Source organism: Gracilinanus agilis, chromosome 1 (assembly GCF_016433145.1).
Source record: "Gracilinanus agilis isolate LMUSP501 chromosome 1, AgileGrace, whole genome shotgun sequence".
NCBI lineage: Eukaryota > Metazoa > Chordata > Mammalia > Didelphimorphia > Didelphidae > Gracilinanus > Gracilinanus agilis.
Genome location: NC_058130.1, coordinates 412,023,508 through 412,041,858, shown reverse-complemented (window position 1 = coordinate 412,041,858; position 18,351 = coordinate 412,023,508).

Genomic DNA, 18,351 nt, shown 5'->3' with positions numbered 1-18,351 from the left:
TTTCTGGTACAATATTAAAAAATGGTGGTGATAATTAGCATCCTTGCTTCATTCCTGATATTATCAGGAAGGCTTCTAACTTATTCCCATTGCAGAACATATTTGCTAATGGTTTTAGGCAGATCCTACTTGTCATTTTGTATGGAGTGAAAATTAGTTTATTATTCTCAAGGTATTTCTAGCTAACAGTAGAAACTCCAAGTAGAGGTTAAGGTTAAATCATTAGCTTAATTGGATACAGCTTCCCTCATCCTTTCCCCTTCCTAGTCTTTCACATAAACTTTTTATTGGTACTCTTTTGCTCAGGTGTAGGGCATTGTTTTAGTTTCCTATAAATTAGGCAATTCATTTTTATCTTTGGGCCTCTAACTTAAGCACAATATCCCTGTCCTTTGCACAATATGCAATAAAGCCATATTTGTGTGCATTTTATCATGGCCTCTCTGATTATTTGAGTGATTAATAGTGAAAGACCCTAATGATTTATTGCTATAGTCTCTTTGCTAGGTTTTCATTTAAGATTTTTGTATCAATATTAATTAAAGAAATTGGTCTGTAATTTTATGTATCTGATTTTGCTTCTCCTGGGGTAGGTATTAGTACTATATTTATTTCATAAAAAGAATTAGGTATTTTGCAAAATTATTTAAGTAGTATTGGGACTCATTGTATTTTAAATATTTGATAGAATTCACTTCTGAATACATTTAGCCCTTTGGATTTTTTCTTAGGGAGTTATTTCATGGCTTATTCAATTTCTTTTCTTGAGATGGGATTATCTAGGTATCCTGTTTCCTCTTTTGTAAATCTGGGAAATTTGTGTTTTTGTAAATATCCATCTGGTTCATCTAGATTGTCAGATTTATTGTCATATAATTGGGCAAAATAGCTTCTAATGATCACTTTAATTTACTCTTCACTCATGGTGAATTCACCATTTTCATTTGTATATGGTAATTTGATTTTCCTCTTTCCTTTTTTTTAAATCAAATTAGCCAATGCTCTATTTTATTTTTTAATAACCAACCCTACACTTATTTATTAGTTCCAAAGCTCTTTTACTTTAAATTTTATTAATTTCTCCTTTGATTTTAAGATTTCCAATTTAGTCTTTAATTGGTAATTTTTTATTTATTCTTTCTCTATTATTTTAGTTGCATGCCCAATTCATTATTCTGCTTTTTCTCTATTTTATTGATATAAGCATTCAGAGATATGCATTTTCCCCTAAGTACTGCCTTTCCTGTATCCCATCAATATTGTCCTGTCATTGTCATTCTCTTAAATGAAATTATTATTTCTATAATTTGTTCTATGACCTACTCCTTTTATAGAATTAATTTTAATTAATTTCCAATTATTTTTAAATTTCTTTCCATGAACCCTTATTGATTATAATTTTATTGTTCTATTAGCTGTAAAGGATGCATTTATTATTTCTATTTTTCTGTATTTGGTTGTGAAATGTTTATACCCTAGTAAATAATCAATTTTATGTACATACCATATGCTACTAAAAAGAAGGTATATTCCTTTTTATCCCCTTCAATTTTCTCTAGAGATCTATTAAATGTAACTTTTCTAAAATTTCCTTCACTTCATTTACTTCTTTCTTGTTCCTTTTTTCATTAGATTTATCTATTTTTGAGAGGGGAAGTTTGAATTTCCCCTCTAATATAGTTTAATTCTCTATTTCCTCTTTAAGCTGATATAATTTCTTCTTGGGACTATACCATTTAATGTATATATGTTAAATATTGATAAGCTATGAACTTGAAATTCTCAGACATTCTCTTTTTAGGCAGATGTTCCCTTCTTATGTCTCTCTTTTTGAACACTCATGCTTTCCATTGGTGCCCATGATTAAAATACTATCTGTGCCCATATGTTCTTCAGTTTCTTAAATAAGACTTTTAAGCATCTAGAAATATTTTCTAAATTCCTTCTGGAATTGTCATTTGTGTCCGTGTAAATCACTAGAAGCGAGAAGTACTTATCAATTTGGACAATTTTTAGCTTATTCTTCAGCAGAGATTTACCAAACACTATCTCTTCTTTCTATGATAATTGATCAATCACTTGAAAATACATGTGGATTCATTTCATCATTTTTCAGAGGACCAGAGTGCTTTTATGCCCAGAGGCTCAAACATTTTGCTTTTCATTAAGAGTTTATATCATGGCTCCAAGTATCCAGAAGGAATTTTTATCTTTCTTTTCTGTCAAATTCTTCTATCTTCCAGACCTCTGACCTAAGTCAGGATTACCCTATTCCTATTTCAATTCTATTTTCTTCCATGTTTCAATTTGGAATATTTATAATAGTTAATTATTGTGAGAATAAAATGAGATAACACACATAAAGCATTTTGCAAACCATATAAATCATGTAACTATTGTTATAAGTTGATTGGATGATAGGGATGAGTGAAAAGAAAGAGTCAATTGAAATTGAAGATGTAGACCTAGATAGTTAAGGGGATTATTCAGCCATTTTAAAAAACCACCACCAACAACTATAAAGTTAGGAAGAAGAAATATTTTTCAGGAAAATAATTACCACTTGGACGTATTGTGCTTAAATCACTGGTAAGACATCATCAGGGATATATCCAGCTAGTAGCTGGTCATAGAAGAATGAGGATCTTTGGAGAAATTGAGGTTGAAGATAGACATTTTAGGGATAATTGGATGGAAGTAGGTAAGAACATTAAAGGAGAAACTGTAAAAAAAAAAGAGTAAAAGAATTAGGACATAGTCTATGTGGACATCCACAATTAAGTGTTTGAAAGAGGAAATAAAGAAGATCTCAAAAAGGTATGGTAATCCATCACCGGTATATACCACAATTTATTCAGTCATTCCCCAATTGAAGGACATGTCCTCATTTTCCAGTTTTTTGCCACCACAAAAAGCTCAGCTATAAATATTTTTGTACAGGTCTGTTTATCTATGATCTCTTTGGGGTACAAACCCAACAATGGTATGGCTGGATCAAAGGGCAGGCATTCTTTTATAGCACTTTGAGCATAGTTCCAAATTGTCATCCAGAATGGTTGGATCAATTCACAACTCCACCAGCAGTGCATTAATGTCCCAATTTTGCCACATCTCCTCCAACATTCATTGCTCTCCCCTTCTATCATTTTAGCCAATCTTCTAGGTGTGAGGTGGTACTTCAGAGTTGTTTTTATTTGCATTTCTCTAATTATTAGAGACTTAGAAGAACACTTTCTCATGTGCTTATTGATACTTTTGATTTCTTTATCTGAAAATTGCCTATTCATGTCCCTTGCCCATTTATCAATTTTGGAATGGCTTGATTTTTTATACAATTGATTAAACTCCTTGTATATTTGAATAATTAGACCCCTGTCAGAGTTTTTTGTTATAAAGATTTTTTCCCAGTTTGTTGTTTCCCTTCTGATTTTGGCTGCAGTGTTTTAGTTTGTGCAAAAGCTTTTTAGTTTAATATAATCAAAATCATTTATTTTACATTTTGTAATTTTCTTTAACTCTTTCTTGGTTTTAAAATCTTTCCTTTCCCAGAGATCTGACATGTATACTCTGTGTTCACTTAATTTATATTTATATAATTCAAGTCATTCACTTTATATTCAAGTCATTCACCCATTCTGAATTTATCTTGGTGTAGGGTGTGAGATGTTGATCTAAGCCTAATCTCTCCCATATTGTTTTCCAAATTTCCCAGCAGTTTTTGTCAAATAGTGAACAAATTGTAGTGTATGCTGGTGATGGAATACTATTAAGCTCAAAGGATTAATAAACTGGAGGAATTCATGTGAACTGGAAAGACCTCCAGGAAGTGATGCAGAGCAAAAGAAGCAGAGCCAGAAGAACATTGTACACAGAGACCAATACACTGTGGTAAAATAGAACATGGTGGACTTCTGTACTGGCAGTAATGCAGTGTCCCAGGACAATTCTGAGGGATTTATGGAAAAGAACACTACCCACATTCAGAGGAAGAACAGAGGGGAGACTGCTTGAACACATGGGTTGAGGTGGACATGATTGGGGATGTAGTTTGGAAACTACCACACCAATGCAACTATCAACAATTTGGAAATGAGTCTTAATCAATGACACATGTTAAAACCAGTGGAAATGCGCAACAGCTATGGGAGGGGGGGAAGTTATGGGGTGAAGGGGAAAGTAAGAGCATGAATCATGTAATCATGTTAACTTTTCTAAAAAATAAATATTTAAAAAAATAAAAGTATGATAAGAGCCTAAGAGAGAGAGTGACTTTTCATGGAAAGTGAGGAAAGGGAGAGAAATAAGCCAGTATGATAGGTCAAACATGATGACAAAAGAAAAAAAAATCATACCATTGAATTTAATAATAGGATAAGTTTTGTTTTCATTAGAGTTTTGGTGAGTCAAAAGATTAAGTTTGCAAGGGGTTAAGTAGGTGATAAACAGGTAGTAACCATAGTAACAAACAAAATATAAGAAAAAATTTAAAAAGAATAAATGTAAAGTCCTACATTTAAGCTAAAATATCAGTTGCAAAATACAGGATGTGGGAAATGTGGTTAGTAGATCTTGGCAATAAAAGCCCATTTTTTATTGATTAAAAAATTGATTACTGAAGATTCCAACCTCAAAAAGAGAAACTAAGGGAAAGGTATTGATATATCTTACAACAGAGAAATTTAGGGTAGGTAAAAAAACAAACAATTCTGTGACTTTGAGGGATACAAGTTGGTTACTAAGAAAGTTTTTACATTGCCCTAGACAAGTAAAAGCGAACCTTTTTCATCATATGCTATGCTATGCTCTCCCTAGACTTAGCACTGCACCTCCCCCTTGCTGTCTTACCCAAGACAAGGAAGGGGAAAAAAGATGGGAGTGGCCTGAGCACTCTGCAAAGGAGTGGGAGAAAGCACTTCCATTGGGTTGCTGGGCAGAGGGGCAGGGAGTCAAGATGGAGAGGAGGAAGGAAGCAGCTCCACCTGAATCCCTCTGCTTTTCTAATAACTATCTATTTCTGGTGAAGGCATGTGTGCTGTAGTGCAAATAGGGTGCATGTCAGCCCTGCAAAGCCTTAATGCAGAATTTCTGACAGTTGAGAAGGGTTTAGAATCTTGAGGAAAGTTCAGTTGACCCTGGGTACTCATGGAGAGGAGCAGGGTTAATCTGAGCTCTTTCTTTGGATTGAAACCTTGCCTTTATTCTGTAGCTTTTCTCTTAAAAATTGTTAGCTTAAATATTTCCTTTGAATCTCCATAACCTCACTTATTCCCCATCTTCATTTTCCCTGCCTGAATTTCTGTGAGGTTTCAAAGGAGGGTAGATCAGAGTGTTAGTTTTAAACTTGATAATTTAGATAGTCAAATAGGGCTTACCCTTGTTACAAATTATCTATTGAATCATTGTATCCAACTTTCCTAACCCTATTGATTACAAAAATACTTGAGCTGAGTAAAGGCAGGTCCTTTCTCAGTTTCACGTTCCTGTCTCCCTCCCCCACCTGAAGCTTTCTCTAGGCGGCTGTTAGGGCTACCTTGTATCTGTCATCCCTTCCAATCAACTCTAGAAATCAATAAACACTGTTTGTCTTTTAATCAAAACCTTTGGCTACTTCATTAGTTGATTGATAAGAGAAGGAGGAAGAGAGAGAGAGGAATAACATTCTCTCTGGGTTCTGAGGAATTGAAGGTGTTCATTTTGAAGGAAGTGAAATCTTAATACTTCCTCTGAACTCTTCCTTTGTAAACCTGAGAAACTGACTAGCAGCCCTCTAGTTAGTTTCAAGCCATTCTTGGCTGGCCCTAACCTTTGTCTGTAACAGTGCCCTTCCTAGCTGAGGGGCTCAGTCTGATCCCTTTAGTGTCTCTGTCTTCAAACTTGTGTCCCAGTCTGAGTTTCCTAGGCAGTAGCTGTTTGCCCAAAGTATCTCAACCTATCCTTTACAACTCCTTATACCTCTGTGCTTATATTCCCTAAATCCAGTCATTCCCTTACCTCTCCTACTATCTCAATCTAGTACCTTCACCATTGAACCTTCCTTATACACTTTACTACCTTAGGGATCCACAAAACCCCTATCCACAGTGCCTTATTCCTTATTCACTTTACCTTTAGTCCCTTGCTTGCCTATTCCTCTATTCCAACCATACCTCTGCCTTAATTTCTGTACTACCTCTAGCCTATTCACCCTACCTCTAGTCCCTTGCCTTATTCCCTATTACAACCAGCTACTACCCCTAGCCTAATCCCCTTATTACATCTGCCTAAATTCCCTTATTACAGTGCCCACAGAGAGGTCTCTGAGTGTCATCTTTGACACATGTACCATAGGTTCACCATCATGGCCATAGACAATAGCTTGATACTAGCTCTGGATCCTAGGCTCCAGATAACTCTTTTATTTCTTATGCTTATACAATTTTAATTTATTGTAAATGTTTATTTCTATATGTTTTTCTTACTTTATTTTTATCTTTTACATGAATCTTATTTCTAATAAATTTGTTGTATCATATCATCCTTTCTAAACAATTTCATGTATCATATTTTGTCTGTGCCTCATAACATTCTAATAAAGTAGATATCACAATCTCCATTTAAAAGATAAAGAAGAGGTAAATCAAGGTTCATTGACAAATTGAAGGTCATTGTAACAAGTTAATTTAAGAGGCATGACCAGAATCCCAATCTTTATACATAATAGTTATATAGAGAGTTAGAGAGTTTTATCTATCTATCTATCTATCTATCTATCTATCTATCTATCTGCATATATAGTTATATAGAAAAAGATAGTATGTGTGTAGACACGTTGGAATAGAATTATTTTGTATATATATTGTTGTATATGTACACAGACATACATATCTTTCCCTCTGACTATATGTGATCATTAACTATATGGAATAAGATTAGGTAGGATTAAAATTAACATCACTGTATGCAATTCCTACTTAGAAGACCCTAAACATATGCTTTCAGATACAAAGAAGAATAACAGAGTTCCTGCCTTCAGGAATTTAAAGACTAGTAATATATGCATTCAAATTATTTTAGTATAATTTATCTGGCACTTTACACTTCATGAACTGCTATGCAAATATTATCACATTTTATCCTCACAGAAATTCTGGGAGGTAGATGCTTTTATAACTCCTATTTGAGGGATGAAAGAACTGAGGCAGGCAGAGGTTTGGTGGATTATATATTTTTTAAATGTCTAAGGCCATATTTGCACTAGTGTCTTCCTGGAAACAGATCCAGTGCTCTTTAATACACTGCAGTAAAAAGAGCAGTACAAAGTGCTAGTTTAACATAGGAGGGAGAAGTTAGCTTTCTTCTAGTTAGAGGATTTTTCCATGTCATCAAGCCATTGGATATATTTGTCACCTATTTGATTAGACTCTAAACTACCTAAGGATAATTATTTATTTCTTTTGTTTTGTTTTATTTCAATTGAATATCCTCACACAACCTGGCACAGAGTCCTGAACATAAGAGTTTATCAATCGATATCATAAACTGATTGACAGTTACCCTCCTAGAGTACCTTAATATCAGCTCTACAAAGTCATAGAGAAAGGATAGGTGATCTATTGAGGTAGTCATTCTATAATAAAAGTGTTAGGTTTTGGCAGTCACACAAGTAGATCCCCAGGGCAGGCCTTGTGCTCATTCCTCTGACTGCCAAACCAGATACTTCATTAGACTTTAAGAAGACTTTTACATCTCTATTTTAAGTGGTTGGTGTTTGTTCATTTGAAAGAGAAAGAATGCTTTGGGAACAACAGAAAATATGTCTCTTCACACAAACTTCTCTTGTATGATTCCATCAGGTTGCAGTGTGATCTTCATATTCATTAGTTTAATTAAAATACTATTATGTTCTTCCTCCTCTTTGATAAGGGATGGTCATTTCCTAGCACACCAAGGGGAAAAATTTCTCAAACCTCTTCCTCATATCCATTTTCTGTGTCTGTGATAGGAAGATTGGGAAGCTGCAGAGGGGAAGGATAAGAGGGTCATGTGCTTCTTTGATTAAGTTGATCATTTCTGGTGAGTGTCTGTATATGGATATTTATTCAGGACACAGAACACATCTTATCATTCATTTCTGTTCTTGTTTAGTGTTGGAAGATACTCTGAAAACAATCATTTTCCTAATGTCAAATTGTTGTGAGGAGAAAAAGTGTAGGAAAATGATTTGGAAGAGTGAAATAGTTTTAGAAATTTTTTGCAGTGGCCCAAAAACATAAAAGTATTAAGAAATCATGCATGAGGCAGTGAAGTGGCTCAGAAGTTAGATAGCCAGGCCTAGAGATGGGAGGTCCTGAGTTCAAATTTGGCCTCAGACACCTCCTAGTTGTGCGACTCTGAGCAACCACTTAACCCCAATTGCCTAGCCCTTACCAGTCTTCTGGAACCAAGATATGGTGGCAGAGAGTAAGGGTTTATAAAAAAAGAAAATAGAATCATGTAACTATTAGTATCTATCTTTAACAGATAAGAAAACAAGCCTCATAGTTTTGCCTAAGGTCACAGAATTAGTAAAAGTGACTAGAACTGAGATGTATATTCAGGTCCCCTAACATAGCACAATACTCTTTTCATCATGCTGATGACATTCCATTGTCAATTAAATGTGAGAATTAAAAATAGGGTAGTGAAATGGTAGAGAATAATATTTCTTGAAAGTTTTGATAAACAAAAAGTTCTTTCATGTCTCATTCTTCCTTTAACCCCTGTAATTTTTTCTATGTCTTCTTTTCATACTTAATCAACCCCTACTCTAAGATACCAAGTGTTATTCTTTCTCTTTTCCCTCCTACCAAAATTTCCTCTCATATCTTTCAGTCATCCTGAGTATTATCCCTCATAGTGAACTTTTTTTTTCATTAAGATCTAGGTCTTAAGACTTAGAAATCTAAGGCTGTTAGCTCAAGCCTCAGTGAAGAGTTAGACAAGGTATTTGGAAGGGCAGTGGAAATTTTCCATTATCTTCAAGGTTATATCCTGCAGTTAGCTACCTTCTCTGCCTATAGTCATGCTCTTGACTAAAATAATACAAGGGTTAGTCCAAACTCAACAAGTTAACAAAAATGACTAAGAAATAGTCAATATTGAAGGGATTATACAAAGACAGGAACATTAATTTGTTGGTAGTTAAACTGTGGACTTTTCCACCATTCTAGAAGACTAGTTCAAATTATGCTAAAAGAAAAAAAAAACTATAAACACATGGAGGATTTTTATAGGTGGGTATATACTCAAAAAGATTAAAGATAAAAAAGATTGTTCCATATGTTTGTTTTCAAGAGAAACTTATCAGTATTAAGCAAATTTTGTTAATTTGCCAAGAGTTAAATTATGGCAAAGAGGGATTCTGTTGTCAGAGATCAAAACAACAACAACAACAACAACAACAACAACAACAACAAACCCAGGAACTAAAACAGAAAACAAGTAGCTGTGTAATCCAAATATCAGAGTGGAAAATATCAGGAGAATGCAAATGGTTTAGCCATGGTAAGAATTTGTCTAAGCACAGCATGGGAGTTGGAAGTGATTAGGTTAAAACATTGACTTAGTAGAGTGCCAGGTTTGTAATCCCTTCAAAAAGAAATGATTAGATTTGTCTATGTAGAAGCAATTTCTTGTTTGGTCCAGTCCTCCTCTGCCCTTGTGTCCCAAATATGATTCATGCAGTGTTAATAACTTAGCTTTAACTGTGACCCATGTTGTAATCTTTTGATTCTAGATTGGAATTCCCAGCAACCTGTTGGTCTACATCTTGATCTTGGACAGCCTAGGTAACTCCTAATTAATCCAACTTTCTTTCTGTTTTTAAAAGGATTATAGTAGCCTACTGGCCCTGGGCATCTGATCTTTAAAATACTCCCAACCTGGTGCAGTAGAAGATCAAGTTCAATTAAAAATTGTTATTATCTTTTCTTTTAGGAAATTGGAATAGATAACCTGCCCTTTTCAGAGAGATGGGAAGAAAAAAAAAACCCTTTATTTCATGAGAGAAAAAAATTCTCATAAGAAACTAAATAGCTTTGCAATCCATTGCTGCCAAGACATTAAATAATTCTATATTTTGAATGGCAATTTGCTGGTATTGAAATATTTTATATGTTAAAAAATTCAAGGAAAATGTAATTAACTGTTTCTAATGATATTTCAGAGTTTAATTTGTCAGTATTGATTTTCAGTACTTATATACAAGATTGAATTCCATCAAAGTAATTTTTGGGTAAGGGAGGGAGTTGCTCTTTCTTGATTATTTGAATAATTCAAGGAAACTAAAATGTTATAGGTATGGTTATTCCTTTCACTAGTGCACATGGAAACCTTATACCTTAGTTGATTTTTACCAATTGCCATAACCACAAAATTCATCACCTTGTCAACAACTTGTTCATCACCAAATATAGCTAGGCTTATTCTTGGATTACATATATCTAGTCAGTCCATCACTGAATTCATATTTTCCTGCACAACATTATTATATGCTCTATATGGAATGGATTGTTTCTCAAAACATTTAACAAGTTCTTTGGTTAAAGATGATCTGATCAAATCTCAATTCTCCCACCTCTATTTGTAAGTACATAAGCAGGTCACTTCATCCTAAGTCTCAATTTCTTCATCTGTAAAATGGAAATAACATTTTCCCAGCCTAGATCATAAATTTTTGAGACACTTTATATAATTTGAAAGTGCTTTATTTCTTTCCAGAAGCCTTTAAAACACTCATGAATATTTCATTGCTCTTGATCAGTGCCAGGAAGATATATCATTAGTTGGGGAACCAGATGCTACTAAAGATTTCTTTTTTTCCCCTGAGTTACTTAGACCCAGCATTGTTACCTAAGAGGACATTTCACTGAGGGTTAAAGTTTATTAAGTGATTATGTGCTGGACTAATTAATGGTGTCAGTATAAGAGATTACCTCCACCAAAAGAGATTCAGTTTGGATATGACCTGACAGAAAGGTAAGGTTCTCCAGCCAAGTGCCAAGAAGAGGATTTAACCCTAGATCTTTTGGACTCCACACTTGGTATGCAACCTGCTACACGACCCTGCCACAGTTATGCAAATATTTATTATATTACTATTATTATTACTGAACTTTTCTATATCCCCAGAACAGACCTTGTATGATTTTTGATCTCTAAAATTTTGTCTGTTTCTATTTTAAAAATTGGCTTCCAGTTTAGTTATATTTGAGTAGAGCATCTCTTCCTTATGTCCCCAATCATATGGCCCTAGAACATATAGAGAAGAGTGTGAAAGAACAGGAGGGAAATCTTACATTAACAATTCAATCCTCTTGGATCTTTCTGGGCATAGTATGTTTCAGAAAATATACAATTCAAATGTCATCACTTCTGTTATGTTTATTTGATAAAACTGCCCCAAGTTATGAAGAACCGATTCACTTGAGGCTTTATAGTATAATAGACGAAGACACAGACGATGTCAAAATGATACAAGTTCAAGACCTGATTCTAATAAACATTGACAGTGTGACCCTTGACAACACATCAATCAACCTCTCAGTATTCTAGGCAATTTTCTAAAACTCCATGTTGCAAAAAATTTAATGATCTGCATTTGTAGAAGCTTTCTCACAAGGAGTTCCTTGTTCCAATGAAATCATAATCCAGACCCAAAAAATATTTTCTGGGTCCTTCCTTCTTCTGCAATTTTTCATCTTACATCAGTGAGAAATTAGAATCTTTATATCTTCTTTAAGTTTGTTTGAGGATGCTAACACAATTTGAAAATAGGGTTGAAACATTAAAAATGGGAGGGGCACATACCATGCTTCCTATTTCAGTAACTTGCCTGTTCCAGTATGTGCCCTACATCTCTGGTATCACTTAATAAACATTGACCCACAATGAAGTGATCTCTAAGGGGACACACACTGGGTTTAAGTAACTCAGAGAGGGAAAGACATCCAGTAGCATCTGGTTTCCCAACTAATGGTATATCTTCCTGGCACTGATGAAGAACAATGAAATATTCATGAGTTTCTTAAAGACTTCTGGAGAGAAAATGTTTTGGAATGGAGCATTAATGTACCTGATCCTTTCCTGAATCTTTCCCACACCCAATGCTCTCAGGGATGCTAAATAATTAAGATGCAACAAGCTAGAATGAACAAAAAAAAAATAGTGAGTGAAAGAAGGCCCTGGAAGGCTATTTCTTCCATAGTGAAATAAACAAGCAACAGATTCCAGGTACTTCTAGTTCCAAATGGGAATTTTCTCCAAAAGTTTATTAGAGCCCTGAGCAAGTTAATAACCTCTCCAGGGTTTCACATATCCTCATCTGTAGAATAAGGGCATTGAGTCTATTGACTTCTAAACAATTTTCAGCTCTAAATCTATGATCCAGTGTTCTTATCCCTTTCATTTCCTCATCACTTGGCCTACTATTCCACCCTTCCAATCATACTTTTTATCACAACTTCCTAGCATCCTAGCTTCTCTACTTCTTCCTCCTTTTCAGAACCATTATCCAATTAACTTTGACATTATTCATGGGAGTGTTATAACAATTTATTCTTCTTACTACACTAACCATTCTAGTACTTTTCCTAAGCTTTGTATCACATTATACAGTACTTGCTTAATTAATGCTTTTGAATAAAATGAATAAATGTGCTCATGGAGTTATTTCTGATTATGTAAAGGTATATTTACAAACAAATATATTGAAATATTTCTAAAACCCATCTGTGAAGGGTGATTGACAGCTGTCAAGATGGAACATAAGGGTGGTCAAAGAGAACAATATTAATCTTTTTAGGTTACAAGTTTGGAATTATATCTATTTAGTGTGGAGCTTTGAAACTGCTTGTGAGGTACATACACAGTAAATTCTCCAGAACTCAATTAGTCTACTTTGCTGATTCACCAACCCAGCTCTAGCTAGAATCTCAACTCTTCATATTCCTAAGAGTCTGAATGTTCAAAATGGGTTTTAAACCCTTTATTATTAGTCTATTTATGCCTCTGGGGTGTGAAGCCTTGCTTTAAATATTATTTCTGTGGGTTGGGGAATGGAAACTTTGTTTATTTCCCATCTAGTTACTTGCAATAATTTCATAGGATCTTATTTTCCCTTTCCTCTCAGTCTCCTGCTTCTATGCCTTATCTTAAGTTTATTTTCTTTTCTCCTGAAAGACATACAGATAAAGTGGCATTTACCACCCAATCTCTGCATTTCAGAAAGTACCTTAAGAGAGATAAGGGATGTGCCCAAATAGATTCAAAACTAGTTATGATCTGTAACAAGTGAGTAGCAGTACTATTATAAGGAGTTCAGAAAAACAATGAGAGATTGGAGAAGACTTGGAGAATTACTTCAGCACAAAGTGGTTTTTTAAATTTGTTTTCACCCATTCTTTTCTTCTGAACAAAGACTTGGTGCTGGGAACCACTCAGAGAAATAAAGGTCTCCATCAGTGTCCATCTAGTCAATGTAGACAGCAGAACCTTACATTGATCCCTATTGTCTGAAAATCAGGTCACAGAATGGATGGATACCCAATCAGACCCCTCTGTGTGACTCTTCTGACCAACATTTTTTTATTATTAAAATTACTATAATCTATATTTTTAGGATAGCCTCAAGTTTTCAGTATAGATATAAAATTTCTTTGTAGAGATCCATTTATAGAACTCCCATTATAGAATTCCCCTTAATACTCCATAATAAACCAGCATTTAATGAGTTAATAGTTCATACCCTTGAAGCTGCTTTAATTTTTTCCTTTCTCTCTACCTTGAGAGTAGGAAGGACACAGCATGGCAAATCAAAACATAATACACTCTCACTTGTTTTCTCATGCTGAATTTAACCCTATGAAACCAAAACATTCTATGTTGGATTTGGGTCAGAATAGCAATGGTTTCTTCAGGTCCCAGATCAGAGGAGAAGCAGGCAAGCTTAACTGAAGGGGAGGGGCAGGAGTGAGTAGAGTTCTTCTCTTCCTCCCCCACACTGGAAGCAGTTGGAAACAGTTAGCAGAATACCCTCAGAGCTGGCTATGGGGGATATTCAAGCTTGGTAAATTCTGGGCCAAGATGGTAAATGGTTAGGGACTAAACCCCTTGAGATATTAACTTTCTTTATATAAATTATTACCCCACAGAATAGGAATAAATGAAGCTTGGTCTTCTTCTGATCAGACCACAGGCTCTTAGGACTGAGAGAGCATCAGCTTCAGCCTGGATGGAGAACTTGGCTTAGTGAAGTGAGAGATGGTGAGTATGGCCCAAGGTAACTGGATACAGGCTCAATATCCAAAGAATAAAGGATTTAATAGTTTCAGGGAACAGGGAGAAGGGAACTGGTTTAAAGAAGGCTGAGGGAAGGTAAGCTAACTGAAACTGCTAAATGCTGGCTAGAAGCACATTGCCTGGGGGCAGGGGTGGGAGGAAAATGTGTATTGAATGGCTGGATTCTTATCTAAACTCCTAAATAATCTTCCTCTAAATCCTATACAGCCAAACTGAAGGTAGATAGTGGATCTTGCTTGAAGGTCTATCTTGAGCTTAGTTATGAAAGTAAAGCAGCCCCTGGCTGTCAGAGACTGAATGCCTCAGCCCATGAACCTACACAGAGTGTATACCAAGAGCCCCTGCAAGAGGGGTAACCTGGCTTTTATACCAGGTCTCCCACTGTCCTTAACTACTCCCTCTCTTGGATTTCTTGGGGGCACTATGGAATTCTGGGATGCAGCTTTAACCCCTCTCAGGATCATGGATGCTACATCTCACACTTTACTACTTTCCCACGTTCCCTGAATTTGGGGCTTCTCATGCTCTAATCAACTTTTGAAATATGTTGAAGGTTCTTTTTATAAAAATAAAACTTAGATAAAGTAGAGTTTTGGTAGTCTTGAGGCATGTGTAGTCTCAGTGTAATCTATATGTAGGATTTTGTAGAAATTTATTAGGTGTGCCAGCTTAACCAGTATAACCTTGAGTTCTTCTATGTTTTGGGATTGAAATGTAAATTTTCCCAGCATTTGTGTGACTGTGAAAGGAAAGTATAAAAATAAAGATTCACAGGAAGTCTGGGAGAACAGCTTCTGGAAATCCACTGTGTCTCCAACTCTCTCTTCCTCCATTTCGGCTAAACCATCACACTTCTCAAGACAACTGGAAACTGCTAGCTGGCTTCCAGCAATTTGGGACTTAGTCAAGATTATAATAAGGATACATAATCCCTTTCTACATATTACCATTATACTTCCTGTGATATTCACTATCATTGAAATTGCTTAGATTTGTAAGATATACCTGCTAGTAGTCAGATTCTAGAGCCTCAGGGTCATTTTATAACACCTAGGGTTAATGATGATGCCTTTAATGGCATCACTCTCCACTTCGTAGAAGTTATTAAACCTGAAGTTACTGGGAATTGATCAAAGGAGGAAAAAAGTCCCTACTTGATAAATATCCAACCTACGTTAATGATGGCAAATATATCAAAATTATTTATAATACAGAAATAAAAATTTGTTCAACTATATAATTCATTAACTCAGAAAAGTGTTGAAATCCATTAATAATTCTACCTTAGGATTTTTTTTTTGTATGTTATAGAAGGAAAAGATGTGGTAAGAGGAAGAAACAAGGGTGAGAGAGAAGAAAGGAAGAAATTTATTTCAATAGTTAATGAAATAGAGAAAGGAGAAACCCATTCTAAGCTTTTAGTGAACAAAATTATGAAAATTAGCTAGCATGAGATAACAGCAAAAGATGCTGAGTAGCCTCCTTCACTACAAATGATCAGGTTGGCAAGAGAAGAGGAGTAATATGAGAGAAAACTAGAAAAAGTGACTTGTATCAGGTTATAGAGGGCCTTAAGTGTCAAGATCAGAATTCTATATTGAAGCATTTGGGAATCTTGGGAAAAGTTTTGGTCAGAACAAAAGGGTGCATTTAGAATGTGAGCAGACAAGGATGGATTAGAGAGGCAAGAAAATAAAAGTCAAAGAATCATCTGGTAGGAAGAAACAACGTGGCAAACTAAAGGTAAAAGGTAACTAAAAGAAAGAAAGAATCTGAACTAGTATTATAACCTTACTGGTGTAGAGAGAAAAGGTGTAATGGAATACGGTGATTAATTGGATATAATGGGTAAGAAAAATAACAGCCATTTTTTTGTTAAGTTTGGACGATAATGATACTATCTAAATTACATTCTTAATTTGATTCTTCATGCTTACTTGAAAATCAAGCTCCAAATTTTGTTCCAGTATTCAAGTTTAACTCCCACCTATGCTGTCTGGTATTCTTGGATCTCTTCAAGTATTATTTAAATATTAATAATCAATATTTTGTCAATAATGATAATTTTTTATTATAATAGTAACAATGATAACACATTGATATGTCAGTTTACAGTTGCAGAGGGCTTTCCATATATTATCTTATTTGATCCACACAATAAATCCATGGGGCAGATAACTTATTAATATTAATCTATACATGAAGAAACTAAGGCTCAGAGATTATAACTTGTCCAAGGTCACACAGTGAGCAAATAGTGAAGCTGTCAGGCCAACTGACTTTCTGACTCCATTATGCTTCTGTTTGTGTCATCTTATTTGCTTTAGATATTTGGATACTTATTAGTAGTCTATATGCTTTGTGTTCCCACCACAGACTTTTATGTATGCTTCAGATCTCATTGATAACCTTGGTCAGCTTTCCTACATCTTTTGATATATTATGTTGCCCCAAACTCTGATTTCAGATTTGCTCTTACAACTTCTAATAGGGACATTTTTAAAAACCTTACCTTCTGTCTTAGAATCAATACTAAGAATCAGTTCCAAGGTTGAAGAGCAATACAGGCTAGGCAATATTAAGGTCAAACAGTTGGGACGTGTCAGAGGTCATATTGGGATGCAGAACCTCCAGTCTCTAGGCCTGGTCCTCTATCCACTGAGTCATGTTGCTGCCTCCAAACTCACTTTCTATAAAAAGGATCTACTGATCATGTTATCTAGGTTCACAACAAGATATTCTTTCTCCCACTATCCCATCTCATCCCACGGCTTGAAGCTAAGACAAGGCACATGTATGTATTCACTACATTTAAATGATATACATACTTGGTGGGTGCTGTGTCTAGGTGGACAGATAGATAATTTAGAAAGTACTTTTTTTAGATCAGATCACTGCAACAATGCCCCCCACCTCCTAAACACACACACACACACACACACACACACACTCACACTCTTCTCCTACATATCCTTAACTTAGCTGAATCAATGATGAGATTCACATGAGGCTGCATAGTATAGAAACATAACTCCTTATAGTCAGGTATGTGTGGGAAGTGATATTCTGCTCACCGTCACCCAGAGTGCTGTTGAACATCTGGCACTCATTTCCCACTTCAAAACCCTGCTAGCACACCAGTCCCCAACATGAATATAATTACCGTAACTAGAAAATCCCTTGACTCTTTAATTGTTTTGAAGTTGAAACTTCCAAGCTGCTAAATTAACCTTGCTCTGCTGAGAAACAAACTCCTTGTTGAGAGCTGTTGTCAACCTTGATTTTTACTGTAAAACGTAAATTGTCATGATAAAATTTGCAAAAAGGAAAAAAGGAGAGACAATCTCTGTCCCTTTGCTTTGATTCTTTTAGTTCCCTCTGTGCATGTGTTTATGTGACTAGTACTACAAAGTCTAGATTACCATTCACTGTTAACATAACGGATTCTCTCTTTCGTGGTCCCTCAGCTGGGATAGCCTAGAGTGGCAATCAGGCTACGTTTTTCTTTCTTTTTTTTTTCTCAAGTCAGATTCTTTATTATTCTCACACTATTCTTTTCCTGGGGCTGAGTTTTTATTAAGGTTATAAAAGCTTTGACCTTGATGCAGGTGCAGCGACTTTTCTTTTAAGTCCAAAGCTGTTAATGAAGAAGAAAAATTCAGAGGCATCCGATAGCAGCCTCTCTCACCAGCCAAGGAGGATATTCTCATCATTAGCAGCGAGTCTCTAAAAGCTGATAAAGAGTTGTCTCCCCAGCCTTGACAACACGGTTGAAACACTTGACAAATTGCTTTTCAACCTGTGATATAATGTTAACAATGTGACAGCCCAGTGATGTTGCTCGCTCTCTATATTCCACCTCTGTAAGCTTAGTAATTGACGGTGTTTAGGTCCAAGGGTCAAACGATGTTGGTAAGCTTTCAGTGAAAAACTCCACCAGATAGGTGTGACAGGGCTCAGGTGGCTAGGACTTGCAGTGTCTGTTACATTAACACCAGAGGCTAAAAGGAGAAAGGCCACATTTCAGCAGCAATG